Consider the following 17,680-nt stretch of genomic DNA (forward strand, 5'->3'; position numbering starts at 1 on the left):
ATCCAACATTCTGCTTGTCTCTGTAAATAAAGTTTTATTGGAACACAGCCATGCCCATTTGTTTACATGTAGTCTCTGATTTTGCACTGCAGAGTTCAGTAGTTGGAACAGAAACCACACGGCTCATAAAACCTAAAATATTTATTATTTGGCACATCAGAGAGAAAGTTTGCAACCTCAGACTTAGGGTTTCTAATATTTTGCATTGTGTGCTACTCTTTCCAGGGCTTCTGTGTTGCAAAACTCGAGGGGAGGGCCAGTCACATGTCTTCAGGAGGCAGCATTCATTCACCTTCACAATCTAGGGAGTCTGTTACTCTCAGGCTCTCATCTCCTGTACTGTGAACATCAGCACATCTCAGCCCACCCTACTTCAGTTTTTCTGCTCTGTTGATACTGCAGTTCTCAATCCATGTGTGCAGTTGTGGGGTGGGGGAATGGTTCTTTCTATTTCCCCCCTCCTTCCCTTTTTTCCTTCCTTCCTTCCTTCCTTCCTTCCTTCCTTCCTTCCTTCCTTCCTTCCTTCCTTCTTTCCTTCCCTCCCTCCCTCCCTCCCTCCCTCCTTCCCTCCCACCCTTCCTTCGGTAAAGATGTGTGAAATGGCAAAAACATTTTAATTTATTATATATGGATTGAAAAACCATGTACAGAGATGGGAAACTTTTGTTCTGGAAGCAGATACACACACACACACACACACACACACACACGCACACACCAAACCAGGCCAAGCAAGTTTGGCATGGAGATGTCGTACTCTGAGCCATAATCACAGAGCACTTCTCAGCTCTGGGCCCTTCACAGAGGAAGAGGAACAAGGGTAATTCCAGCTATTACAGGCTCCTGGGCACCAAATGAAACATTGCTGTAAATTGTATATAATCAGTGAGGAAGACTTTTATTTCTCCGTGGTTATGAATGGGACTTTTCCTTCCTCTTGTCTAAGACGAAAGAAACAGGTTTAGGTCAGTCTGGGGGAGTTTCATTTGGCTGAGATGACCAGAACTTTCTCTGAATCCTAAGAGAGCCCTGGTCCTATATTCAGGAACTGTGTAAACAGACATTTTTTTTCTTTTTCTTATACCAAAATGTCCCTTCTTCTTACCATACACTTTCTGTCCTTAGAACCAAGCACATCAACCGTAAGGTGGTGGAAATTTTCAGATGCTTAGAAATGATAGATACAGAGTATCAATTACTGGTCATCCTTTAACATTTTTGCAACTTTATCCACATAGTCTCTGCCCTCTGGAAACTCACAGTTTTGTTGGTGAGGCCGATTACTTTAGGCAAATGCTGAGTTCCAGAGGTCTGGGTCCTTGAGAAGCACGTGGGGAAGGGATCACCAGATACCATATACATTTTTGTCCGTTGCCAAGGCAGGTGAGACCAGTTCCTTCTACATTAAGCTTTTAGACAAGAACCTTGCAGGGGTGATTGGTGACGTCCTACAGGGTGGTCGTTGGAGTTTGGAGTGGCCCTACGATTCCCACTTCTATGCCAGGACTGTCCTTCAACAGTTTCTCTCAGCCCCACACTGCGTGGGGTAGGAAGACAGTGGAGAGCACGGGGGACCCTGTCTCCTGGGATGGAGACCAGAACGACATACACAAAGCAATGAGAAAACAAGACAGAAGAAAATACATTTCTGAATTGTAGAGAACAAAGAACAGGGAGGTCCCAAGGGGAGGAACGCGGCCTGGAAGTCCGAGAAGATGGAGCGGAGCTGCGTGCGAGTGGGGCGGGCAGAGAGGACCGGGCAGGGCGGCAGGCGGGCGGCAGGCGGACGGCAGAACCCTCCGCCCCGCAGACTAGAAGTCACTGTCCGTCCTGACGCGGTCTTCACCTCCAGCCTGTCTTTCGTCTGCCCCTTGTGCTTTTCTTTTTCCTTTCGCACGTGACACTGTTTTCTATATTTCATTCTGAGTTTGTCATCTGTCTGTATCAGTTCATCTTTCTCACTTGTATCGTTTTATGTTACTTTTTGCCACCATTTTTCTACCTCTGTTGTTCTCATTATGTCATCTATTTCTCAATCTCTTTCTATTTTCTATTATCTATCTATCTATCTATCTATCTATCTATCTATCTATCTATCTATCTATCTATCTATCTATCTTCTATTGTCTGTCAAATGATCTATTCTCTATCCCTATATATGTCTTCATCTTTTTATTTTACTGTCCTTTCTCCTTCATGTCTAAATGCTTACTTACCTGAAGTCTTTCATTCTTAGTATTGCCACTCTTCTTCATTCCCTCTACTCTTTTCCCCACACTAATTTCCACTTAGTTCCTTTCCTTTATAGGTCGACACACCTCCCTCCTCCCAACTATTTGTTTTCCTCTCTTTAATTAATAATAACGTGTACATAAGCATGTCTTACGTGCCACACAGTGTTAGAACTGTTTTATACACGTTCGTCCACTTAATCCTAACAACTCTATGAGATAGTTGAATCTCATTATCCACATTTTGAGGAAACCTAGGTACAGAGAGCGGAAGTAACACGCCCAAGCTCCTACGGCTAATAAACAGCAGAGCAAGGCTCAATCCAAGACAGTCTCTAGAATGTGTGCGACTAAGCATGATGTTACACCAGCTCACCAGAAAGCCCACAGTACTTCAACTTCTTTAAGTGTGACTCTGAGGCTGCCTAGCCGGTGGTGAAGGCAGCCTCATCATTACTGGGGCCCCCCATCCCCCAAGACAGGGCAAACTCCCAGGACTTTTATGCAGAATACAATGCTTAGGGGAGAGGCTTCAGCGCACTTAGAGCGGACATGTTTGCTGTGCCACACGTGGGTGTAGGAGTCATTCTGGGGCGTGGAGCCCTGGAGCCCTGCGGCCTGGGGTCAAACCTTCAAGAGATAGCAAGCTGCACCCATCTGAGATCCCTACTACCCTCAGGACCAGAAATCACTGGTTCTTCAAAGTTTTGGAGATCCTCCCTCCCTGCTCTGTTCTCTCCGCTCTCTCAGCTTCAGCTCCCATTGCCCCCAAAGGATCTCTTTTCTCTCTCTCTTCCCCCAACATAACCCCAACATTGAGTTCAGACCTCTTAAAGCAGAAGGGTGGTTGTCCACAGGCAACTCGCTTTTAGCCTTGCTCCCCAAATGGCTTAGGCTGGGGAACCAAACGTCTATGACCTTCTTGGGACGAAGGAGGCCAATGACAAGGAGAAACAGACATAGATGATCATCAGCAAATCATCCTGCCATGAATCCCCTATCACGGATGAAGTGGGAACGTTGTTGACAAGAGGTGCAGCGACGCCCGTCCTGGCCCAGCTCTCCAAGCCTGTGAGCCTTTCAGCTGGCCTCCGTGTCCAGTTTCTTTCCACGTAGTCCTTCCTTCTTTGGAGGCTGGGGTCATTTGCTTAAAATACAATTTTTGTCCCATGAAATACTGCTCAGAAATATTCAAAAAGGATATTGTGTGTTCTGGAATTGGGTCATGGTGATGGTTGCATAACTTTGTGAATATACTAAAAACCATTGATTTTTGTACATCAAAAGTGTGAATTTTATGGTATGTGAATAAGAGCTCAATTAAAAAAGAGAGAAGGGTATTATCAGCTCCCAGCTTAGAGTTAAATGCTCCACGGTGTTCCACAATACGATCCTTCATTGTCTCTCTAGACTTATTTCCCACTGTGCACTTCTCTGCTCCACTCTCCCTGCTCAGTTCTCCTCCCACCTCTGGTCACATTACGTCCTCTAACTGAAATCCTTTTCTCTTTCCGTTCGTTAATCTCTATCCCATACCATCCTCAAGACAAGCTCAACTTTCACCTTCTTGGTGGAACTTTCTCTGACAACGTTGCTTTTATTGATATCTTCAACTCTAAGCCCCCTTTGTGTTTATATATTCCCACTCTGGCATAAATGTTAGTAGACTGACAGTTCCCTGACTGAACTTTCCATCTTTGTGACTCAGCATCCCACACAGCGCCTGCCATTGAGTAGGCACTTTAATAAGTGAATGAGTGAATGAATCAATGCATTTTGCTAATCTCTAAATGGTTCATATGTACTGGTTTTATTAACTAGATTGTAAGGTCTTGCAGGAAGGGCTGAGGTGTTTACCTGAAATTTAGCACAAGTTCAGAACAGGATGCACGGTTGACCCTTCAGCTACTTAATGGCCTGATGGCTTGGCAGAGGAAGTGGCCCTTTCCCCATTTTATTGGTGACGGGCTGGAAAGGCAGCACACTGAATAGGCGGGGAGAATCCCAAGGATGCCTGGCTGAATGGTGGTTGCTCCACCCTTAACCACAAATGGTTTATTGTCCACCGCCTTTGGCATCTACAACAGCCTTTGGAAAGAGATGTAGCAATTTCCCCCTCGGGGCTTATTTTTAAAATCAGTGGCTCAGAATGCTTGCCGGAAGTGGGGATCAGACAGCTCTGAGCTGCCTGGTGGATGGGATGGGTGCTGCCTCAGAGGAGATACAGTGGTTGGTCCTTAATTTCGGACCTCTACTGCCCTGGAAGAAGAAGCCAGGCCAAAGGAAAGGGATGGCTTGCCCAAAACAGATCACAGCTTCCGTAGAGATACAACCACCTAGTCAGGCAGTGTTTTCCCAGTCCTAAAGTTTTAAGACTAGGGCTGGGTCAGCCAGAGAGCCTTCCATTTACTCAGTGGAAAAAATAGAAGTTTTATTGAGTGCTTATACATGCCAAGTGCTCTGCTAGGCACTAGGGATTAAAGTGTGGACATGACATAGCTTCTCCTCTCCAGAGGCTTATAGAAAAGTGGGAGGAAACAGATAAGTAAACAGGTAAATACATTAGTGTGGTAAGTGCAACAATGGAGATAGAGGAATAGAGAGTCCAAGGAAAGAGTCTTCAAAGTAGCTACACTCAGGTTGAGATCTGGTGATGAATTGAAGGTAGCCAGGCAAAGGAGAGAGGCATCCCAAACAGACAGTAGATTGTGCAATACTCAAGAGATGTAAGAAAATGCCGGGTCCACAGAATTGTAGAAAATACACTTGTGTACCCACATAATGGCCCATGGGCCATATCCAGCCAGCCACTTGTTTTTATTATCAAAGTTTTATTTGCACATAGTCCCAATATTTATTTACCTGTTGTCCGTGGTTGCTTTGTGCTACAGCTACAGAGCTGAGTAGTTGCAAGAGAGGACATACAGCCCTCAAAGACTGAAATATTTACAAGGCAGGTATAAAGAGCATACGAAGTTCAGGGGCTGGGACTGGAGATAGGCAAGAAATGAGGCTCGAGAGGTGATCAGGAGGCAGACAATGAAAGGTCTTCTAACCAGGCTACAGAGTTCACTCTATTTTAAAAGCAGTAAGGGAGTGACTGATGTGTTTTAAGCAGCAAAACAACAAGATGCTATTTGAATTGGAGTAGAATGAAGAAAGTAGAGGAGGCAGAACCAGCGCCAGGGAGACCAGTTGGGAGGATTGTATGTAGATAAGAAATGATGCCTGGACTATGAAGGCACCAATGGGATGGAGAGAAATGGACAGATTTGGAATAAATTAAGAGGATTCAACAATTGTTTAGATGTAGGAGTGTGTGGGAGGGATGGGCCATTAGGCAAAGTTTCCATTTGGAGTTTTTCTAAGGTGAGGGAGAAGCAGTCACGACCCAATGTCCTATGGTACAATTTGACTTCCTATTTACTTGAATGCATCAGACACATTTCTTGTCTCAGGAGTTTTGCTTCTTTGCTTGTTTTCACAGTGCACTTAGATTCAATATTACCACTTCAGTGGAATGCAGAAACCTATCATCATATAGGCCCCTTTATACTCCTCCCTTTGTATTGTAGCTGTTTTGTGGGCTCCATCTGCATACACTGAAAACCTCATTAGACTATGTTATAATTTTTGCTTTCAATTGTCAAATATACTTTAAAGAACTCAAAAGGAGAATAACCTATTGTATTTATTTAGACATTTACCATTTCTGCTGCTTTTCCTTCATTCTTGATATTCCAAGTTTCCTTCAAAAAGTCATTTTCCTAATGTCTAAAGAACTTCCCTTTTAAAGCATGTCTGCTGGTAACAAATTCTCTTAGTCTTTATTTCGCCTTCATTCCTGAATACATTTTCATTACATTTGATATAGAATTCTGGGTTGACAGACTTCTTTTAGCATTTTGAACAAGTTGTTCTACTTCCTTTTGCCCTCCATTTTCTGATAAGAAATCTCTGTCACTCAACGTGGTGTTCCGCTATAGGTAATGCATTGGTTTTCTCTGGCTGCTTTCAAAATTTTCTTTGTCTTTAGTTTTTAGCAGTTTGGTTATAATGTGTCTGGGTGTAGATTTTATTGAGTTTTCCTCTTTGGGATTTGCTGAACTTGACTCTATTAATTTATTATATCCCTCACTAAATTTAGGATGTTTTTAGCTCATATTTCTTCAAATATTATTTCAGTACCACATTCTTTCTTCTCTTGGGACTCCAATAACATGAATGTCAGACCTTTTGGTACTTTCCCACAGGTCCCTGAGGCTCAGCTCAATTTTTTCCCAATCTTTTTCCTCTCTGTTGTTAGCATGAAGAATTTCTATTGATCTATCTTTAAGTTCACTGACTCTTCTTTTTGTCACCTCCATTCTGCTTCTGATCCTATCCAGTAACTTTTTCTTTTTAATTTTGGTGATTGTGTTTTTTATCTCTAAAATTTCCACGTGGTTCTTTATATCTAGTTCTTTGCTATCTAGTTCATTTCAAGAGAGTTTGTACTTATTTCATGAAGTATTTTTATAATAACTATTTTAAAGTTGTTAAATAATCCCAACATTGTGCAATCTCAAAATTGGCTTCTGTTGATTGTCATTTGGCAGTTGAGATTTTTCTTGTTCTGTGTGTAATGAATATTTTTAGATTGTATCCAGGACTTAACAATCTTACATTATGATAGTCTGGGTTTTGTTTAAATCCTATGGAGAATGCTGATAATTTTCTCATAGCTGGCAATCAACCCAGTTATTTTTCAGACCATTAAGTTCAGACCAACCTTTTGTGGGTTATGATATCAATGTCAATTCCATTTTCAAAGTCTTTGCAGTGCTATTTGAATTTTTCTCACATGTGTGCTGTTCAGTGGACATCTAGAATCTGAGGGTGGTGGGGCAGTGGCGGGGGGAGGGGAGTCTATCTTGTAGTTCAATTCTCAAAGATTAATATGACATACCAACACATCTCTGGAGTAAGCTGAGGAGTTTGTAAACAACTTAATGGGGTAGTTTTCAAGCTCTCCTTTCCTATGATTTCCTTAATACTTCCCCTGTGTCTCACATATTGGTCTTCTAGCCAGAAATCTGGGGCTTTCGTTTCTCCAATGGGTTGTGTACTTTTTAAACTACTGTTTTTAAAATTTTGTTTATTTGCTTTTTGTTTTGTTTTATTTCCTCAGCCTTGGAAAACACCTTCCTCAAGCCTTTGTCTAACTAATTACAATTAATTTTTCAGGTCTTAGCGTAAATGTCATTTCCTCTTTAAAAGCCTCCATTATTTTCATATCAATTATATTCCTTTTGTTATTTCCCCATAGGAACCATCACAGTTTATAATTATATATGTATTTGTTTATTGATTTAATATATCTCCTCTACTAGGCAGGAGATGGGATCATATCTGTTTTGTTCACCATTATGTCCATTTCTAGTATCTAGTATCTATGACATAAAACAGATACTCAATAATATTTATTTAATGGATAATTCTACCTTCTATCTACCCACTCACCCATCCATGTCCTGTGTCATCCCCTCCCAACAAAAAATGAAGAACCTCATAGCCAAATATGACCCTGACTCTTAAGAATCAAATTAAATCTTATTTTTTTTACAACTTTATCATTTGTAAAGCATTCTCACAGCTAACTTTTTCTTACCTGATTCTGTGAAGTTGAGAGGAAAACTGTATTAATCATACTGTATAGACAACTAAACTGAGAGTCAAAGAAATAAAATAATTTGTCCAAGGTCACAGCTAGTTAGTAATGGAGGTGATGGGTAGGGCTGGTAATAGGATGAGGCAAATGAGTTGCCTAGGGAGCAAAATTTCAGGAGGTATTTACTGTCAGGGTTGTAAATGTTTGCACAACCCTGAGCGTAAGTATCTCCTTGAATGTCACATTCTTGGCATCTCATTTGCCTCATCTTAGGCTTGGCCCTGCTGGTGGGTCAGTTAAGATCTGTCTGACTCCACAGTCTCCTTCATTATTTTGACCGAGAGCTCTGAACAACTGTAACCACTGTGTATTAAAATCTCCCCTTCAACAGTGTTCTGATACATTTTGGAGTCACAGAGTCCTAACTCCTCTCTACTAACAATATTACCTTGGGCAAATTACTTTTCCTTAGACACAAAATGGATACAGTATCTATTTCATAGCTTTGCTGCAAAGATTAAAATGATATAGTATAGGCATGGCAATCTGCTGGTTGCCTTTAATATTTGTTCTCCTCTTTTTCTACAGACATAGGAACACCAGTTTTTAGCTGGGACATGGCACCCAAAAAAAGGGACTCCATTTCTCAGCATGTTTTGCAGCTAGGTGTGAACACATACCTATGTTCTGGTCAGTGGGGTGTGAGTGATGCTAGCGTGCACAAACTTTGGTTTGTGTCCCATTCTCACTTCCCCCTTATTGACTGGAATGCAGACATAGTGACGGGACGTCTTGGACCATGAAACGTTAGCAACACCCTAGTGACGGTCGGACAAGATAGGATCTTGGAACCCTAATACCTTTCTAGGGCAGAGCTGGCATTGTAGCTTGGACTTGAATTTTAAAATGTTATCTTGCCTTCACAAATTTAATTTTGAGACTTGGTCACAGAAACTGAACTTACATCCTAAATGTATACAGTAGGTAAAGCAGTATAGGACTTAGAAGACACTATTTAATAATTGGTAACATGTTGATAAATATTTATCTGCATGTATCTGTTAAAACCTCATTTATTAACATAAACATAGTTTGAGCTCCGTGGGTGTGTGGTAGGAAGTCCATGCCATGAGTAAGTTTAGAGTTCAAATTTACACTATCCATGTGTTTTGGGGATGACCAATTTCAATAAATTAACATAAAATTTGTTACTAAACCAAGAATACTCTTGGACAGCCAAAAAGAAACATATGTTATATCTTTCTGGAGGGACATACCTTTAACTCAGGTTATATAGATTTATTATAAAGATTAATGAAGTTAGCCTCACAATAAAAAAATTACAAAACAAACAAGAACGCAATCCATTGTGTATGAGAATGTGCAGACTCCAGAAATAGAAGAGAACTTAAATTGAATGGTTTTAAAGAACTTAATTGAATGGTTTTAAATGGCTACACTAAGAAAAAAGAAAGCGCAAACAAGCAACTGAACTTTACTCCCCAAGAAACTAGAAAAAGAAGCACAAACTAAGCCCAGAGTTAGTAGAAGGCAGGAAAAAAAGATTAGAGTGAATATAGATGAAATAGAGACTAAAAATACAATAGAAAAGATCAATGAAATAGAGCTGGTTTTTAAAAGAGATAAACATAATAGAGAAACCTTGAGCTAAACCTACCAAGAATTCCAATAAAATTAGAAATTAAGAGGAGACATTACAACTGATACCACACAAAGACAAAGGATTGTAAAAGACTACTATGAACAATTACATGTTAAAAAAATGGACAACTGAAATAAATGGTAAATTCCTAGAAACATACACACTACCAAGACTAAGTCATGAAGAAATAAAAAACCTGAACAAATTACTAGTAAGGACATTGAATCAGTAATAAAAAATCTCCCAACAAAGAAAAGTCCAGGAGCAGATGGTTTTACTAGTGAATTCTACCAAACCTTTAAAGAAGAATGAATACCAATTATTCTCAAACTCTCCCCCCCAACCCCCCCCCCAAAAAAAAAAAGAGAAGGGAACACTTTGAAACCCATGAGGCCAGAATTACCCTAATGCCAAGCCAGAAAAGGAAACTACAAAAAAAGAAAATTATAGGCCAATATCCTTGATGAACATAGATGCAAAATCCTCAACAAATTATTAGCAAACCAAATTCACAATACATTAAAAAAGTCATACACCACGATTAAGTGAGATTTATTGCAGGGATGAAAAGATGATTCAACATCCACAAATCAATTATGTGATATATGACAATAACAAAATGAAGGATAAAAATTATATGATCATCTCAATAGATACAAAGAAGGCATTTGACAAAACAAAACATTCATTCATATAAAAACTCTCAGCAAAATGGGTAGAGACAACATCCCTCAACATAATAAAGGCCATACATGACAAGTGCGTAGTAACATCATCCTCAATGGTGAAAAGCTGGAAGTTTTCCTCTAAGATCAGGAGCAAGATAAGGATGCCCAGTCATGCCGTTTTTATTCAAAATAGTACTGGAAGTCATAGTTAGAGCAATTATGCAAGAAAAAGAAATAAAAGCCATCTAAATCAGAAAAGAAGAAATAAAATTGTCTTTATTTCCAGATGACTTGGTATTATACATAGAAAACCATAAAGACTTCATAAAAAAATTGTTAGAACTAATAGATGAATTCAGTAAAGTTACAGGATACAAAATCAACATACAAAAATCAGTTGCTTCTCTATAGATTTACATCCCTATACAATAAACTGTCAGAAAGAGAAATTAAGAAAACAATCCCATTTACAATTTCATCAAAAAGAATAAAATACCTGAGAATAAATTTGACCAAGGAAATGAAAGTTCTCTACACTGAAAATGATAAGACACTGATGAGAGAAATGAAAGAAGACACAAATAAATGAAAAGCTATCCCATGCTCATGGATTGGAAGAATTAATATTGTTAAAATACCCTTACATCTGAAAGCAAATACAGATTCAGTGCAGTCCCTGTCAAATAGTACTTTTCACAGAAATATAAAAAATAATCCTAAAATTTGTGTGAAACCACAAAAGTCTCCAAATAGCAAAAGCAATCTTGAGAAAGAAGAACAAAGCTGGAGGCATCATACGTCCTAATTTCAAACTATGTTATAGAGCTACAGTAATCAAAATACTATGGCATTGCCATAAAAACAGACACATAGATCAATGGAACAAAATACAGTCCAGAAGTAGACCCATGTATAAATGATCAATTAATTTATGACCAAAGTGCCAAGAGTATACAATGGAGAAAGGATAGTCTCCTCAATAAACAGTGTTGGGAAATCTGGACAGCCACATGCAAAAGAATGAAACTGGACACCTCTTTTACACCAATCACAGAAACAACTCAAAATGGATTAAAAACTTGAATGTAAGACCTGAAACGATAACAGTCCTAGAATAAAACATAGGATGAAAGTTCCCTGAATCATGGCAAGGATTTTTTTGGATTTGACACCAGAAGCAAAGTCAACAAAAGTAAAAATCAGCAAGTAAGATTAAATCAAACCTTCTGCAGAGCAAAGGAAACCATCAACAAAATGAAAAATTTACCTACCAAATGGGAGAAAATATTTGCAAATCATATATCTAATAAGGGGATAATATCCAAAATACATAAAGAACTCATACAACTCAATGACAACAAAACAGTTTGATTAAAAAATGAGTAGAGGAAATGAACAGACATTTTCCAAAGAAGACATACAAATGGCCAACAGGTACATGAAAAGGTGCTTGACATAATTAGTCATCAGGAAAATGTGAATCAAAACCACAATGAGATATCACCTTATAGGTCTTAGAATGGCTGTCATCAAAATGGCAAGAGATAAGTGTTGGTGAAGATGTGGAAAAAGGAAACCTTGTGCACTATTAGTGAGAATGTAAATTATTGCAGCCACTATAGAAAACAACATGAAGATTCCTCAAAACATTAAAAATAGAACTATCATATGATCCAGGAATCCCACTTCTGGGTATATATACAAAGGAAATTAAAACAAAATATTGAAGAGATTTATGCACTCCCATGTTCATTGCAGCACTATTCACATTTCCAAGGTTATGGAAACCTATATATATGTTTCATTGTGTGTGTATGTATATGTAATATGTATGTATATATAATACACATACACACAATGAAATATTATTCAGTCATGAGAAATAAGGTAATCCTGCTATTTGTGACAACATGAATGGAACTTGAAGGCATTATGCTTACTGAAATAAGCGAGACTGAGAAAGACAAATACTGCATCGTATCACTTATATGTGCAATCTTAAAAAAAAGTAAGACTCATAGAAACAGAGAGTATAAAAGTGGTTGCCAGGAGCTGGGGGTTGGGGAAATAGGAAATGTTGGTAAAAGGGTACAAACTTTCAGCTATAAAATGAATAAGGTCTGAGGATGCAATGTAAAACATGGTGACTATAGTTGATAATACTGTATTATATAATTGAAATTTGCTATGACAGGAGAACTTCAATGCTATCACCAAAAACTTAAAAAGATAATTTAATGCTCTAATAGAAATATATAATAAATGATTAAAGTCAAAGGAATATAAAACAGAAGAAAAGAATAAGACACTATGGAAAAAGACCAGGAAGATTTAAAAAGAATTTCTAGAGTGAAAATAATATAGCATTTCTATAATAGAATTTCTAGATGAAAAATTTTATGATACTTGACATTGAGATAAATGGAATTGGAACAATTAAATAGCAAATTAGACACAAGTTAAGAGGAACAGTGAACTGAAGATAGATAAAGGACATTGACTTAGAATGTAGCATAGGTGGAAAATATGAAATAAATATTTAGAGACTGAGAAATTCTGATGAAGGAAATGATATCATTTTGATTTAACTAACAATGGATGTGCCAACAGAAAGATACTAGCAGACATTACATAGAGACAGGCTGCCATGTGTGCTCCATGGCTAAACACTTCAGGTATTTCAGAAAATCTATAAATAACTAAATATTTTTGTTGATGACCTGGTTAACTTTCTCTTGGTCTTTTGTTTTTTACATGAATAAAGCACATGTTCTCTCACATCTGATACATTCTCTCTTCCTTTGAGGTTAAATTTCCTTCTTCCTGAAGTACAGTAAATCTTTGGGAAGATTTTTAGTGAGCTCTGTTAGTTGAAAACTCATCCTTTAAGTTGTGTGTGTGTGTGTGTGTGTGTGTGTGTGTGTGTGTGTATAAACACAGTGTGTTTATAGCTTGAGTGATGCTTTAGTTGGGTATAAAATTTAAGTTGGCAGTTATTTTCTTTGAGCACTTTGATCGTTTTTTGGCATATGTTGTTGATGCTAAGAATTCTGCTATTTTTGAAGTTGTCATTCAAATCTCTTTTTGCTTGATTAAAAACCATTTTAAAGATTTTTAAGATTTTTATCTTTGTTTTGGGTGTTCTTCAGTTTTACCATGAAGGGTCTCAATGTTGATTTATTTTTGCTTTCCTGCTCAGATCTCAGTGATAAATTGTACTGCATGAAAATTTAATACCTCTGTGAAAAATAAAACGTAATAAAAAGTGAAAGGAAAACTATAAAGTGGGAAAAGAGACGTGCAAGAATAACTTATAAAGGTTTAATGTTCAGAATATAGAAAGAATGTCTAAAAAAATCAATATAAAAAAGACAACCCAACAGAAAAAATGGAGTAAGCCTTCAAATAGAAAATTCACGAAAAGGGAAATCAAAGCAGCCAACAAACATATTCTGTGCTTCTCAACATCACCAGTAACAACAGAAATGTGAAACAAAACAGCACTAAAATACTATTTCATATTTATCAGAATGACAAAAATTAAAATTCCTGAAAGTTCTTGCCTAATTTATATGAAAATATGGAGAAAAAGGAGTGTTCATACAGTGCCATTAGAAGGGGAAGTTGGTACAACCACTTTGCAGTTAAATTTGGAACTATCACATTCCACTTATACTCTAGAGAAACTCTAACTCATATGCACAATGATACATATATAAGAATGTGGTTGTTGTAGCACAGTATAAAATGGCACAAAAGTGAAAGTAACCTCATTGTCCACCAATAGAATAAATAAATAAAATGGACTATAAGTATATAATTCCGAGTTTCAGAGTATTCAAAATAATATTTTTAATACTTTGAATACAGCAGTTAAAGTTAATGAACTAGCTCTATCTATATCAACACAGTTAAATCTTAAAAGCATGACATTGAATTTTCAAAAAGCAAGTTGTTGAATGATATGTAGAAAATACTTTCAATATGACCCTTTGGGCACATTTCAGTATGACACTTTTTATGGCTATACTATATCGATGTGGATATACATTATATAGATATACACTGAAACTATAAATAAACCTATAAGAATGAAAAACAACAAAATTAAGATAGTGGTTACTGCTGAGAGAGACAGCATTATACATTGATTGCAAAAAATCCTCAATTTTCCCCCCCATACCATGTCCATACTTTTTTCAATGTGACTTTTGTAGCATTTCTCATTAAAATGTGGAGTCTATTACCACACTTCTTGACTATGAGGTGGCTTTGTAACTTGCTTTAACTGGGAACCGATAGTATGTCAACTCTGAGTCTAGGCCTCAAGAGGCATTGCATGATTCCACTCTCTTTTCCAATCCTGCTACATGTGAACATGCCTAGGCTAGCCTTCTGTAGCCTTCTGGAGGATGGGACCAGTGAAGGAAAGACCAGGTGTCCCAGCTGAGGTCATCTTATTCCAGGCAACCTCCAAACATATAAGAGACTAGCCAAGGTTATCAGAGCCGCCACCTTGAAGTAGGTCTTTAGAGTGGTTTGTTACTCAGAAACAGCTGATCTAAGGAGGGAGAATAGAACTGGGAAGGGGAAAAAGAGAGAAGGGTTCAAGTGCACCTTTGATGTTTTATGTCTTATAAAGAGAGACCTGAAGCAAATTAAAACTTAACAAATATAGGTAGTAGATTCATGAGCATTTGATATGTAATCCTTCTAACTTTTCTGTACATTTGAAGAATTGCACAATAAAAGAACATTTAGGTAGAAGAATAAATGCATCAATGTGCTACACTAGACAAGATAGCCAAGGTGATTTTTAAAACAGAACAAAAAGATGTACTTTTCCTATTTCCCCCTCCCCCTCACCACCACCGCCACACACAAAGTAGACTAAGTAAACAAACTAGTGATTTCTGAGTTCTAATCCTCTTCTCTTACCCCTAGGACATCTTCCCTGTACCTTCCTATTGCTAGCATTTAATCCTCTGGCCTCAGTCATTTGTAAAACATCTGACCAGCTCAGTGACAAGAGATGAACTAGGGAAGCATTATAGGGGTAAATTCTATACAGCTGCTACATGGGGTAGACGACTTTCAATTTCATAACTACTTCATGCTATTGTTATGTCTAAAATCTAAGATTCACCTGATCAAAATGTGATAGTCCTTCCCGTTCCACTCAAATCCAGGGTTAGTCGCCTACCTTGTGACTTCCTCTGACATTCTAACCTGCCCTGTCCTTTGTATCTGTAGTTGCTGCTACTGGCACAGGTGACATTCTGTCTGCCAGGAGGATTTGTGCTTGACCTACTGAGAGTGGCAAGGGCTCCCAGAGGATACCCACTCGGTGCCAGAGAAAGGCAGGGCTGAGCAGCCTGCTCTCGGGGGTTCACATCCCTCTTGGCCCAAAGCATGGCTCGTGTTTCTAGTCTGACTTCCACAGCACTCCACGCACAGCTTGTTCTGCCCTTGACTCTACGCCCTTACTGGCTGGTACTGTGAGTTGCCATGTGTTGTTTTCCCAACTCGATTAGGCTGCAAACTCCTTGAGGACACGGTGTTTCAGGCAACTTAGTATCTTTACCATCTAGTGAAAGGAAGGAAGGAAAGAAGGAGAAGGATCAGACAGGAAGGAAGAAAGGAAGAAAGGGGAGACAGGAAGGAAAGAGGGAAGGAAAGAAAATAGAGGCAAGTATTTATAGAATGAATATATGCCAGGTAGTGTGCACTTTCTTATTTAATCCTTCCAACTACTCAGTGAGCTAGATACTATTATTAATTTTTCCTAGCTTACAGATGAGGAGACATACTTAGGAGGATTAGGTAATATGCTCAAGTAACCAGCCACAAGGAGTAAATCAGGAAGGCCACACTTAACCAGGCTTGTCTAACTCTAGGGACTGTGCTCCCCATCTCTGAGACTGTACGGATTTGCTGAGAACAAACCAGGAATTCATTATAACGAAAGAAAAAGGAGAGAAGGATAGAAAGCAGGAGAACGAAAGAGGGAGAAACGCACGAATACATTCTCTTCTTGTAGATGTCATACCTAACCTGTGACAGCTTGGTTTCTGCTTACTTCCTAAACATCTCCAGGAAGGATCTGTTTGCTTCTCTGGTAACGTGTTCCAGGTTTCATTCTCCATGTGCCAAAGATATCCTCTCTATCCAGATACCTCTCTATGCTCACTTGCCTGGGAGAGAAGTGACTCATACAGTTGGTTCTCATGCTGTGAACACTGAATTAGCAAATGCTGAACGATTACTTCCAGGAGAAATACAAGGCTGGGTTCCTGCAAGCCTCTCATCACATTTCACCAGCCAAGCAACCTATAATTTTTTTTTATGGGTTTCTGTTTAAAGCACCTTATATAATAGATTGTTGATTCATTAACATTGAACTCACGACGAGCAGCACTACAACTCATGCCTGGACCAAGCTTATCTAACACATATTTTCTCCATAAGGCACATCAGTCTTCCTACATGCAGAACACTAGACAGCACTTCAGCATTGCTTGGGGGCTTGGGGACTAAAAAGCAAAATCACTAACAAAAAGTACAAAAATGCAAAAAACATGGCAGGAAATAAACTGTGAAAAGGACACTTGTTTATGTTATTAGCTGAAAGCAAAAGGCAGAGGGTCACCTGGCTTCTCTCAGCTGGGAATGTGTGTTGGGCGACTCAGTTTTCACTGCTCTGTGCATGCCCACAAATGATGCCAGAAGTGCTGCCAAAGGTCCTCCGATTCATTCTGTGGGCCAGTGACAGTATCCGCACAACTTGGATTTGATAAAACGATTGCTTTTGTAGATGACTTTATTGATTCATTTTACAGTTACAAATACATGTTAGCAAGTAGGGAATTTGCAAATATAGAGTCCACGATTGATGAGGGCTGACTCTCTAGAGCATGAAGCTCAGCCAAGACTGAGTTGGATTTGTCAGAAAGCCCGACAGAGCTTAGATTTGGGTATATCAGAAACCCAGTTTTCCTCTGTGGAAACAGGAAAAGAACAGCAGGAGAGAGGTGGAGTGTGTCACAATTTTAGCTTTGGGTATTAAATAAGGACGTCGCAAGCGCATTTGTCCTGCAGGAAACCTCAGGAGGCTCCCCAGCCACTCTCCTGCTTGTTAGGATTTTGTACTGGTCATTGGAGATTGTCAGCATCACAGATCACAGAGAAGCTTGCCGAGTCTTAATCGAATAGCTTCTCAATCCCATTGCCTTTGTATAGCCCTCTAGAGGCTGGATCTCGCTTAGCACTGTGTTGCTGTGTATGGAAGAAACTCGGCAAACACTGGTTTATTGAACAGAGTTCTCAGGGTCAATGTGCTACTTAGTTGTCCTTATCGATGCCTTTCCTTTGTGATGTACTCTCATACAAATAGTTCTGTCTTAAGCTGTGGTCCCCAGCGTGGGCTTCCTGGAATTAGTGGTCCTTAAAGTTGTCTTAACTATGTCAT

This window comes from Rhinolophus sinicus, linkage group LG02, assembly GCF_036562045.2.
Source record: "Rhinolophus sinicus isolate RSC01 linkage group LG02, ASM3656204v1, whole genome shotgun sequence".
NCBI classification, from domain to species: Eukaryota; Metazoa; Chordata; class Mammalia; order Chiroptera; family Rhinolophidae; genus Rhinolophus; species Rhinolophus sinicus.